Genomic DNA, 13,464 nt, shown 5'->3' on the forward strand with positions numbered 1-13,464 from the left:
CTAGGTTGGTTCCACAATCTAGCTATTGTGAATTGAGCAGCTATAAACATGGATGTGGCTGCATCACTGTAATATGCTGATTTTAAGTCCTTTGGGTATAAATCAAGGAGTGGGATAGCTGGGTCAAATGGTGGGTCCATTCCAAGTTTTCTGAGGAATCTCCATACTGCTTTCCAGAGTGGTCACACCAATCTGCAGTCCCACCAGCAATGCATGAGTGTACATCTTCCCCCACATCCTCTCCAACACTTATTGTTGCTTATATTCTTGATAATTGCCATTCTGACTAGAGTGAGATGAAATCTTAGAGTAGTTTTGATTTGCAATTCTCTAATTGCTAGAGATGTTGAACATTTTTTCATATATTTGTTGATTGATTGTGTATCTTCTTCTGTGATGTGTCTGCTCAGTTCCTTAGCCCATTTATTGATTGGGTTATTTGTTAAGTTTTTTGAATTCTTTATATATCCTGGAGGTTAGTGCTTTATCTGATATATACATGGTGCATATTTTCTCCCATTCTGTAGGCTCTCTCTTCACACTATTAATTGTTTCCTTTGTTGAGAAGAAACTTTTTAGTTTGAATCCATCCCACTTATTGATTCTTGATTTTGTTTTGTGCACTTTAGGAGTCTTGTTAAGGAAGTCAGGTCCTAAGCTGACATGATGAAGATTTGGGCCTACTTTTTCTTCTATTAGGCGCAGGGTCTCTGATCTAAATTCCTAAGGCATTGATTCACTTTGAGTTGATTTTTGTGCAGGGCGAGAGATAGAGGTTTAATTTAAATTTGCTGCATATGAATTTCCAGTCTTCCCAGCACCATTTGTTGAAGAGGCTATCTTTTCTCCAATGAATATTTTTGGTACTTTTGTCTAGTATGAGGTATTTGTGTGGGTTTGTCTCTGTGTCTTCTATTCTGTACCAGTGGTCTACATTGTACTATTTTGGTGCCAATACCATGTCATACTCTGTAGGACAGCTTAAGGGCTGGTATCGTGATGCCTCCTGCTTCATTCTTGCTAAGGATTGCTTTGGCTATTCTGGGTCTCTTATTTTTCCAAATGAATTTCATGATTGCTTTTTCTAGTTCTATAAAGAATGTCATTGGGAGTTTAATGGGAATTGCATTTAGTCTGTACAGCACTTTTGGTAGTATGGCCATTTTGACAATATTAATTCTGCCTATCCAAGAACATGGGAGATCTTTCCATTGTTTAAGATTTTCTTCAATTTCTTTCTTTAGTGTTCTGTAGTTTTCATTGTAGAGGTCTTTCACATCTTTTGTTAGATTGATTCCCAAGTATTTTATTTTGTTTTGAGGCTATTATGAATGGGGTAGTTTTCCTTATTTCTCTTTCGGAGGATTCATCACTGATACATAGAAATGCGTTTGATTTATGGGTATTGATTTTATGTCCTGCTACTTTGCTGAATACATTTATTAGTTCTAGAATTTTTCTGGTGGATTTTTTTTTGAGTTCTCTGAATACAGAATCATGCTGTTGGCAAATAGTGATAGTCTGAATTCTTCCTTTCCTATTTGTATTCCTTTAATTTCTTTCCCCCCTTATTTTTATTTGTGATTTTTGTTTTGTGGTCCTAGTTATTGAGCCTAGCACCTTGCACTTAAGAAGCACATGGCTGGTGGAGCTGGGTGCTTACCTGTAATCTTAGCGGTTCAGGAGACTGAGGCAGGAGGATCACAAGTTCGAAGTCAGCCTCAGCCTAAGCAAGGCCCTAAGCAACTCAACAAGGTCCTGCCACTAAATAAAATATAAAAAAGGACCGAGGATGTGGCTCAGTGGTTAAGGGCCTTGGGTTTAATCCCTCCCTTCCAAAAAATGCTTTGTGACTTTAACAGACAAATTAAAAAGAAAGAAAATCCTCTGGGGACCTTTACATGGAGTCGGGAGTCCCAATTCTCCCACTTAGCTAGCACCACACTTTGAAGGTCTAAGGAATTTTGTGCTGTGTTCCCATGGCTGCAGCCCTGGGGTGAGACTGGGTGTCATGGCGGTGTCTGGGACAACCCAATCCACTGCAGATCCTGACCTCAGCAGCCTTGGCAGTGAGGTCCGTCTGAGGCACTTCCTGTTTTCTGACATGGGTCATGGGTTCCCAAGATGGGAAGGATCCCTAAAGACCTTTTCAGTCAGTCTTTTGTCTGTGCATCGGTCCTGCTGACCCCACCTCCTGAAAGCTCACACCAGTGCCAGAACCTCTGGAGGCAGGGAGAAGGCGGAGCGGTTTCTTGGAATGTTTGGAAGGTCACTGTGGGTAAGAAGGAGCAGAGGTGTCTCATGACACCCTGCAGGCTGATCGAGGACCTGCAAGCAGTAGTGACAGAAAGACAGGTTTGCTAAATAGGAGACAAAGCCCCCTGAGGAGTCAAGTCCCCCAGAGTCGGGTGTCCTCAGCACAGCTCGGGTGGAGAAGGCCTGGCCAGCAGCCTGGAGCGTGACCGCGAGTCTCTGCCTCCCTGCCTCTTCATCCTGGCGCCATCTTCAGCTCTGGGAGCAGGGAAGGTGGAATGAAGTCTTCAGAGAACAAGACGGATCAGCCCTTGGAATTGACGTCTGATGGCAGGGTCTTATCTCAGTCACTTCACTGGTACCCAGCTGAGGAAGGAGGGCCAACTCAGACAGACTTGTGGGCTCCCTCAGTTAATCCTGGAGCTTTCACGATAAGATCCAATTATCAGCTGCCTCTGCATCTGCTCAGAATCCACCCTCCAGCTATAACAAACCTCTTACACCTGGTTCTCCGCATATGCTCTTATCTTCCTTTTGATTAGATGCTTCTGTCTCTTCTTTGCTTAGCTGCAGAGACATGTTTGGGTAATCCTAGGATGGCCGCTGGCATTGAGCCAAGAGATGGCGCATAGTTAGTGTTAACACAGCGTGATCTACTTTTGCCTGATTAGTTAATGTCTCCTCTGTGCTAGTGGTCAACAGATATTCCTCATTCTTTCTTGATTGGTACCGAGGGGCGTGCTTCAATTGTGCTAATCCTAAGCTGATTGACTGCCTTACGTATAAAAGACACACACCTATAGGAAGCACCTTGGATAAGTAGCACCTCTGATAGATCGCAGAACGCAGATCGGCAGATCGCAGAACGCTGGGGTCGCTCGTTGTAGGACATAGGCCGCACGCTGCAGGCTGCACCTCCAAGAAGCGACCCACCTTTAAGAAGCAGTAGACCTTTGATAAGTGTAGCCTCTCTGAAAGAGTAGCATTCTCTAAAATTAAGCAAAGTCTCTTTTCCTCTAAGCAAAGTCTCTTTTCCTCTAAGCAAAGTCTTTCTTCCTCTCAAAGCCTCTCTTCCTCTAAAACTAAAAGTAAGCAAAGCTTCTCTTCCTCTATAAACTAGTGAACAAGCAAATAAGCAAGGAAGCAGCCCAGATAAAGAAAATAGAAGTAGTTCAGTTCCAGTCCACCTCCGATAAATTACCGAGATTGTTGCTGTGGGCGGCAACACTTAGCCCAAATTACGATTGGGGCATTCCCTACCTCAGAAAGTCTCCTCTTATTCCTCTTATTTTATTTAGATTTGCAGTACCATAGAGTCTCTTATGTGACCTTGGGGCCCAGGGACCTCATCTGAAAAATTAGGGATACAGAGTTGTTGTGTGACCTTTCGCACAGTGCCTGCTACGCACTAAGTGATCCAAAACTCTTTGCTGCAGTGTCTGTGGTAGCTCCAGCAGAGCATTTGCAACCTCAATTGTCACTGTGGCTTTACCTCACTCTGTGTAGCAGGAACCCTTTCTGATTCTTCACTGTATCCCAGAGGCTGTATCGGGCCTGGCATCTGGTCAGCACGCAGTGAGTCTGCTAAATGAATGAATTAATGCTTGCATGAATGCGTATTAAAGCATGCCATCAAAACACAGTTAAAGGACACCAGGAAATGCTCCCACCCAAATCCTTCCATTGCTTGAAGTTCCGTCCTTGAAGGAGAGAATGACCTAATACTCATGGAGTGACTGTTGCAGGCTGGGCCTGAGGCTGCCAAGCACTTTATAAATGTTCGGTTAATCCTAGGAGACGGGCACTGCTGTGGGGCTCAAACTGTACACCACAGCTCAGCTGAGTCAAGGTCTTCGTAGTCTAGCTGATCTTGCCTCCCTCTGAAGTCCATCTTGCTGATGGTGAAGGGCCAGGGATTTCAGTTAGAGGCGATCCAGTGTCTTCTGGTTAAAAACAGCTTTTTAGGATAACTCAGATTCTTTTGCATAAATACTCAGTCATCAAGTTTCTCCACCATCCTCTGTGTCCTCCTATGATGGAGGCTGGTTGTGGGGGAGGCCTGTGGTTTTTCAGGCTGATGGGCGAAGGCCCTTCTCCTGATGCATCCTGCCTGCTTCTGATCATTGCTTTGAATCTTGAGGAGGTGAATTTGGCTCCTGGCCATCATGTTTGCTCCTGCTGGCCAAGGTTGCTGTTATTACTTTCGTCTTGAGGTCTCTGCTGTAGGCTGTCTTCTTGTCCTAACCTCAGGTCTAGTGGTCTTTTCAGCATCCCCGCACCTTCTGGGATGGGCCCATGTGGAAAGTTCTGGATCTCTTGCACATAATACACCCTGATGAAGCTCCACAATTCTACTCTGTATTGGAGGTTGGGGTGCAACTCCTGTCTAGATGTTCTCACAATCTCTGCTCTATCTGGAATTTCCACCTGACTTTTTCTTAAGTTTTTGAGATGTGATCTCACTAAGTTGCCCAGGCTGGCCTCAAACTCGAGATCATCCTGCCTCAGTCTCCTGAGTTGCTGGGATTACAGACCTGCACCACTGTGCTCAGCTTCACCTGGTTTTCTCATTGCATTGAGTCCCAACTCTCCTGCCTTGAGGTCAAGGGGCAAAAAGGTGAGATGCTAGGATCCCTGTCAGGAGCCAGGCAGTGTCTTCAGGGGCTTGAGTCTTATTCCCTCTAAGTGTTTCCTTCTATTCAACTTTCAGCCAGAAACTCTTCACCTTCTCCCTTCACATATTCTGTTTTCTTTACCCCTGGTTCCAGTAAATTTGTGTCCTTAGAGCCTGAATTTTACTCTTGTTGAGTAGATAGTTTTTTGAATTTGGAAATCTCCGTTGGAGAAGCTATTCTCCAACTTTAAATGCCAAAATTTACAATTAGGAATGGATTCAGGGTGACATTGACTATGCTCTATTAAACTTGGTTTTGCAGATTCTTTTCACATCATCTATTATTTAATTTTTAAAAATTTTATTAGTTCTTTTTAGCTATATATAACATTAGCATTTGTTGTGACATAATTATGAAACATGGAATATAATTTGTTCTAATTTGGTCCCCAGTACTTCCCCTTCTCCTCCCTTTCTCCCTCCCCTTGTTCCCTTCTCTCTACTCTACTGATATTTCTGCTGTTTACTTACAGTTTCCTTTTTTTAAATTAGTGTCTTGTGGATGCACATGATGGTGAGACTCAGTGTGGTATATTCATATATGTGCATAGGAAAGTTAGATTCATTCTATTGCCTTTCCTATTCCATCCCTCCTCCCTTTCCTTCTCTTCCCTTCATTTACTCCACTGATCTTTCTATTTTTTTTAAATTTTATACCTCCTCTTATTTGGATTAGCTTCCACATATCAGAGAAAACTTTTGACCTTTGGCTCATAGAAACGACTGGCTTATTTCAACCATCTATTTTAACAGACGAAGCCAAACCAGAACTTTTTATAGCCAGCGTCTGTCCTTCTCATGAAATATTAAAATCCGTTGATTTGATGGGAGGGAAACAAAGGGGAGAAACAGATCTGTTCAACATCAAATTAGAAGAGCAGTCCCTCTCTCTCAGTCCCCGCAAAATCCTTATCAGGAAAAGGGAAGTGATTAGCATTGCCAAAGTCACACAGCCAGCAAGTGGCAAGCTTGGGGATTGAGTTCCAGTCCACTTGGCTTAAAAGTCAAGGCCATGTCCACGACTCCACCCTGGCTTTGCAACAGGGAGCTGCTCCTTAGGTCAGCTTTCTGATGTGAACTTTCCTTCCAACTTCGTGGAAGTGAGCAGGGGGCACAGGAGACAGGGTGACCCATGGGGTCAGGGGAGTGGAGAAGCTGGGATATGCAGAAAAGGGCACTGAGAGGGGCAAGGGAGGGGCCTCAGAAAGGAGCGAGGTAGAGAAGAGAAATGCAGAAGGTACTTGGTGGATTCACAGGGCTGGCGGGAGGTGGTATTGGGAGGGGAAAACTTTGGAGCCAGATGCATCTGGTTTGTGTCCTGGCTAGCCACCTACTAGCTGTGACACTAGCCAAGCCACTCAACCTCCCTGTAGAATGAAAATCATATTGGTTATATTATGTTGTATTGTGTGCGCACACGATTACGTATTGATGAATCCCATTATGCACCTTAAGGACAACTATAATGGACCAATGAAAAGTATGGAAGAAATTAACAAATAAACAGAATAAGCTTGGGCTTTCTACTTTATAAAATTCGAATTTCTAATTGGTATGTTCAGATGATTTACAGTTAGTGCAATTATTGGCTGGTTTTATTACTTACAATTTTAAATGAGATAATGTGTGCAAAGTTCAAGATTAACTGTTAGTTCCTTTATATAGGCAGAGGCCAAACATTTCCCTGGAGTAGATGTCCTCGTTCTGAAAAGTTAACTCTGCCTTGCATGAGAATGCAGGTGTAGCAAGTGTAGATGCCTATTTTGTCCTGATGGAGAACAAAAATGTCTCTCCTTAAGGAAAATTTTCTTAAATGGTGAGGGGCTTTCATGAAGGAAGAGGAGAAGACCTCCAACTTTGAACTCTGAGGTTTGCAATTAGGTCAGTCTCTTTTGGTGATTCAGGGTGACATTGACTATGCTCCATCTGCACAAAAGAATATTAAAATCCCCAAGAGGGATCTTACCATGAGGGAAAGGGACACCTGGGTTGGTGATGTAGGTTCAGAACAGGAGTTCTTGTGGGGGGCTTGATATGGTCTAGCGTTTAGATTCTGCTATCCTGGACCATTGTGTTTGGGGGATCAATAGCTGAGCATGTGAGAATGAATGGAGAGAACTCTGACCTTGGACTCAAGTGTGGACAGTACCCATGGCACCAGTGGGTCCAGACCTGCAGCAGCATCCCTACCACCATGGGCATTAGACCTGGGCTGCCAGATTGTGCAGGGCCAACTAATAGCAATGACTGAAAACAGCAACTGGTCAGATTTTTAATATCGTCTCTTCCCCCAGGGCTTTTAGAAACAGGATTCCTTTTGGTTGAGTGTTCTTTGGAGTTTCTTGGATAGTTTGGGATGGAGGTGGGATCAGGCATTATGTGAGAGATCATGGATATTTTGCTAAAAAGGCAGGTGAGGACTTGAGCCGTTAGTTGGATAAATACAAGATGTGATTTGATTTGCATTTTCCAGATGGTGAAATAGACTGTGAGTTGGAGTAGATTTACTATTATGACAACCACTAGATCTCACTGACTTTGTACCCATGGGACAGTTTTACATGGATGGCCAACTACTCAAGGACCTAGACTGGAAGAGATTTTAAATCCACCCCTCTTAAGATCATCGAGTGTCACAGCTAGCTGGAAGAAGAGGAACTGTTTGGAGAGTGGGTCATGGGTCAAGTTTGGAAGGGACATGTCACGTTCATCCACATTACCCTGGCAGGGAAATAGTATTTAGCTGTGTGCCCAACCTGTGGGTGTTGGTGGATGCTGGCATCTCTGCCACATTGGTCAGGTATTGGATAACGTGCTCAGAACATAGTAGGGATTCCATAAATGGTACTATCCTCCCTTTCAGAGCAACCTGTCAGGAGAAAGCATAGTGGGGAAGGAAGTAGAAAGTGGCCTCTGTTTTTCTGTGTTGGCATGGCAACCCAGCTCTCCTAAATGTGTGTTGCAGACCTAACAGGAACACTGGGAAGGCCACAGCATGGTCTACACTATGCTTAGGAGGATTTGGAACTGCAAGTCCTGGCTCATCAGTGAGGATGTGCTCACCTGGCCTCTAATTGTGCCATTAATTATGTATCTGAAGCTCCTGGGAATCTCAATGAAGCAAAAGAAGTTCTCAGTCAACTCTGAAGAACCTCCAAGGGATAGCAGTAATTTGTTTCTTTGCAAACTTTCCTAACTCTTTTCCTCTGCTCCTTAGGGTATAATTAGTTGCCAATGGTTGTCACCATGCCAAAAAGCCTGAGTGCAGACCCAGAGGGCAGAGGACTGAAGGATCATTGAACTCACAGAACAGGGAACTAATTGGTCCCTTTCCTCCCCTTGGTGATCACTGTATCAGGAGAGAGCATTTCTACTGAACTCAAAGAGGACACTATCTGAGATGTAGAGAGTTGGGGAAACAGTGGAACACATGGACTTAACCATGTATATATGTTTTCTTACACCTTTGGTATTACACTCTGAACACAATTTTGCAACTTGATTTTTTAAAAACCCAACATTTTTTGGATTTCTTTCAATGTCAGCATATGTAGATGTATCTGTTCTTTTAACTGTTTCTTGGTATTTTATTTTGTACATGTCCCCAAATGTGTGTGTGTGTAGCTGTGTATGTGTATCAACCTCAGGATTGTGCTCCAGTCACTGTTTTGTCACTGATCCGTGTACAGGTGTGTTTCTTTTATCTTCCTTCTTCTCTTATCTCCCATTACTTTCAAGTTGGCAATGCTCTATTGTATTTAGGCATACTTTTTTTGGCATGTTAAAACAATGCTTGATGTTATAAGCAATGATATAGTGCCTTTTTTTGTGTACATCTCTCTTGGATCATTTGTGATAATGATTGAGGAGAAGTAAACAGCAAGAGAATTTTGGGGTCACTGGGGTGCATATATTGCATTTTAAAGGAGGAGGCTGAATCACTCTACTAAAAACTCAATAGCTGAGTTCGTTAAGCGAGGACTGGCCATGCTAGTGGAAGGTCTAGAAAACACTGAGGGCTTAACCAGTATCAGCTTGCTGTTCTGGGCAGTGTCAGCTTAGTGGGTGGCTCTTCCTCTGCTGTCATTCAGGGGTGTCCACTGCGGGCAGTGGAGGAGGAAGAGCATAGAGTGTGTGCCTGGGGGACTTCTACCGTCAGTGGCTCACATCCCTTTTTATGTTCAGCAGGTCGCAAACTATTTTCATGCCTTCCTGACTGCATTTGGCCATCCCTGTGGTCAAGCTGTGTGCCCCAAGGAGCGGGGATCAGGTTTTGGTGGCTAGCTAGTGATCTCTGTCCCAGTTACTTACACTCTTTCCAGCAATATATGAGGGTGCTGTAGTCCTGCACTGTATCAAACAATGAACATTTTCAACCTTCTACTCTTTTTTTTTTTTTTAACATACACATGTATTCCTCAGTTCAATCTGGACCTACACAAAGACCATGCAGGGATTATTTTCTTTTAAATTCCAGTGTAAACCAAAAGTCAATCTTTTACTTTTCTGCCAAAGTGATGGTGGAAGTGATATCTTCTAAAGCAATAAATATTTCCCTACTAGTGAGTTGAGAACTCTTTCATATTTTATTGACCACTTGTGGTTTTCTTCTACGGACTGTCTATTCATTTGCTTTGGTGGTTGAACTTTTTCTTATTGGTTTATAGGTTGTGCTTCCTCTCTCCTTTACTGGTTTCTCCCTAGAGTTTCAGTCTGGTCTTTATATGACCTTTGACTTAGTGCATTGGTCTTGCCACCGCTGTGATAGGTTTATTTCATTATCGTGGTCCCTGTGGAAGATTCCATCATTCTCAACTAGGCCACCTTTCTAGCTTGGGAAAAGATCAAAATTTAAAATTTGAAGTATTAATGTATTAATGCATGTTCTTAATTCATTAATGTATTAATGAATGTATTAATGCATGTTGCTTTCATACCATTATAAAGTCAAAAAATTATTAAGTTAAACCATTATAAAGCAGGGACCATCTGTATGTAAGTCTTAGGATGTACAACTCTGAGTCAGACCTGGAATGTCCTCAGCCTTTGTTGTGGTTCTTGGGCCTCCTGGTAGCCTCATTGGCTCCGTCATATTTTAGCTTATTCCAGCACTTACTCTCTCTCACTTCTATGTCTAAAGGTTGGGAAAAATGCCTAGAGCCCTGACCACCAGTCAGAAAGGCCACTTACCAAGAATACCAATAGTAATAAATGCCGGTGAGGATCTGGGGGAAAATGTACACTCATACATTGTTGGTGGGACTGAAAATTAGGACAACTACTCTGGAAAGCAGTATGGAGATTCCCCCCAAACTGGGAATGGAAACACCACATGACCCAGCTATCCCACTCCTTAGTATCTAGCCAAAAGATCTGAAATAGGCATACTTTGGGGATATAGGCAAATCAATATTTGTAGCAGCACAATTCAAAAAAGTCAATCTATGGAACCAGCCTAGGTGCCATCAACAGATGAAAGGATAAAGAAAATGTGGTATAGATATACGATGGAATTCTACTCAGTGATAAAGAATAGTATTTGCCAATAAACGGATGGAACTGGAGAACATCATGCTAAGTGAAATAAGCCAGACTCAGAAAGTTTTTCTGTTATGTGGAAGCTAGACCAAAATAAGGGAAAAAAGAAAAGAACAGAAAAGGCAGGGGAAATCCCATGAAAGTATAAGAGAGATCAGTGGAGTAGAGGAAGGGGATTGAGGGGGATTGGGAAAAGGATTGAATAGTGGAATGAATCTATCAAATTTTCCTATGTACATAAATGGTTACACCACAGTGAATTTCACCTTTATGTATATCCACAGTGACCTAATGAAAAGAAAAAACTAAGTCAATAGCAGGAAGATCAGGAGAGTGGAGGAAAGGGAACAGGTGTAGGCAGGAGGGGAGGGAAAGGGGAAGTACTGGGGGCTGAGTTGGAGCTACTTATGTTCCATGCTTGTTTAATTATGTCAAAATGAATCCTAATATCATGTATGACTAAAACAAACTGATAAAGAAGAACAAATGGGCTACCATTTATAAGATGCTCAGGAATCCTAGTTGACAATTGTTATAGGATTTAGAGAGAAAAACTCTAGACTAGCATTATAAACTTTACAGACTCAGTTTCCTTGGCCACTGAGTTGGCTTCCACATGAACACTAAGGTCTCCTCTACCCTTGACCTGGTGCTATGAAGCTTGGGTCAATCTTTTTAGTTCAGTGAGTTACTATCTTTGAATGTGGTTTCCTTATTTCATTACCTTTTCATTTCTTTGAACTAAAAGATGTGGACATGTGGAGACAATGTGTCATCTTCAGTTTTGCATTCCCTAAGTACAAATAGTGCTTCCATTTGTTTGGTAGTCATTTAAGCTCTTCAAGTGTCAGTTTCTTCATCCTTCAATGGAAATGATACTGACCACTTCAGAGTTATCTTAGAAAGTAGACCTAGTTGGGCCTGCAGTAAGCACTCACTAAGTTATATCTTGTTGTTCTCCAACTAGATTTCCAGTACTCAGAACATCTTACTTTATTTATTTTTTTGGGGGGTACAACTTTTCATTTCTAAGGTTGTACATGATGTAGATTCACACCATTCATGTAATCATACATATACATAGGGTAATACTGTCTGTCTCATTCTACTATCTTTCCTTCCCCACTCTCTCCTGCCCCATTTTCCTCTACACCGTCCAAAGTTCCTTCATTCTTCTCTCCCCCCACTGCCACCCCCTTCGTTATGTATCATCATCTACTTATCAGAGAAAACATTTGGCCTTTGGTTTTCTGGGTTTGGCCTATTTTACTTAGCATGATATTCTCCAACTTCATCCATTTACCAGCAAATGCCATAATTTTAATCTTCTTTATGGCTGAGTAATATTCCATTGTGTTTATATACCACAGTTTCTTTATCCACTCATCTATTGAAGGGCATCTAGGTTGGTTCTACCATCTAGTTATTGTGAATTGAGCAGCTATGAACATTGATGTGACTGCCTCACTGTAGTATGCTGATTTTAAGTTCTTTGGGTATAGGCCAAGAAGTGGGATAGCTGGGTCAAAAGGTGGATCCATTCCAAGTTTTTTGAGGTACCTCCATACTGCTTTCCAGAGTGGTTGCACCAATTTGCAGCTCCACCAGCAACGTAAAAGTGTGCCTTTTTCCCCACATCCACGCTAACACTTTTTATTGCTTGTGTTCAGAAACATCTTATTACACAAAATTTCAAACATATACAAAGTGGAGACAGTAGTATTATAAACTCTCACATATTGATCACTCAGATTACAAAATAACTATTTTATTACCCTTGCTCCATCTATTCCTTTTTAATTTCTTTTTTTGCCAAAGTATTTTAATAAAATCTCACTCACTGTGTCACTTTGCCCTTCACTTGCTTCAGTATCAGTATCTCAAAAATAACAAATCTTCTTATATATACACATAACTGTAGTCATATTTAAAAAAATCACGGGTAGTTTCCTGATATGAACAAATTTCTGGTTGGCTGAAGGAAGCCATTTGTACCCATGTCTCCCAACAGTGCTTAGTCTCTCTGTCCAGTATGGTTTTGGAACCAGCACCATGTATTGAAAATCCTGTCCCTTATCCATAGCTTTTCCATGGGCCTTTGAAGAGGTCAGATATACATTACACATGTGTCTCTCTGGACTTCTACTCTACACTCTGGCTCTGTCTATTTTTTGTGCCAAGACCTGTCTTCACAACTGTAGCCTTGTAATAATAACTCTTGATAATCAGCGGTATAAGTCCATGAACTTTGATCTGATTCAAAGGTGGCCTAGCTATTTTTGGATTTTTTTGCATTTTCATATTCATTTTAGAATATCCTTGTAAGTCTCCACAGAAATGCTTTTTGGGATTTTATTTGGGGTTACAGTGACTCTATTTCTCAAGTTGGCCTTGTAATAGTCTTAAATCGTAAATGGTATATTCCTTAATTTCTTTAGGTCTTCTTTAATTTCTTCCCCCACCCTTTCATTTGTGTGTGGTGCTGGGAATAGAACCCAGGACCACACATATACCAGGCCAAGGCTCTACAACTGAGCCACATCCCAGCCTGGGTCTTCTTTAATTTCTATAAATACTTTAACAATATTTTCTCATTTTTAGTGTTGGGGTCTTCCATGACACTTTGAGGTTTTATTTCTACACTTTCTACTTTACCCAGGCTGTACAAAAGCAGAAAAGGGTGTTGTTCCTAGCCTACCTGTCTAAGGAAATCAAAGGAAAGACTGGATGTCTCAGAGCCCAGAGGGAGAAAAAGCACTGCTCAGTGGAGAGCAATGAATGAAGACGTGCTAAGGGCCATACATGCAGAGAAGAAAAACATGGCTAAATTTTTTGAAATAAATTACTTTAAGATCAAATGCAGGGTAACATGAGAGCAACGGATCCCTGAGAACCACAGGCTCAAGGAAGTTTATGGTCACTTGTAGGTTCTTTTTTGTGATTTGTTTATTAGTGAATAATAATTATACATAACACTGGGGTTCACTGTGACATATTCA

This window comes from Sciurus carolinensis, chromosome 11, assembly GCF_902686445.1.
Source record: "Sciurus carolinensis chromosome 11, mSciCar1.2, whole genome shotgun sequence".
Taxonomy (NCBI): Eukaryota; Metazoa; Chordata; class Mammalia; order Rodentia; family Sciuridae; genus Sciurus; species Sciurus carolinensis.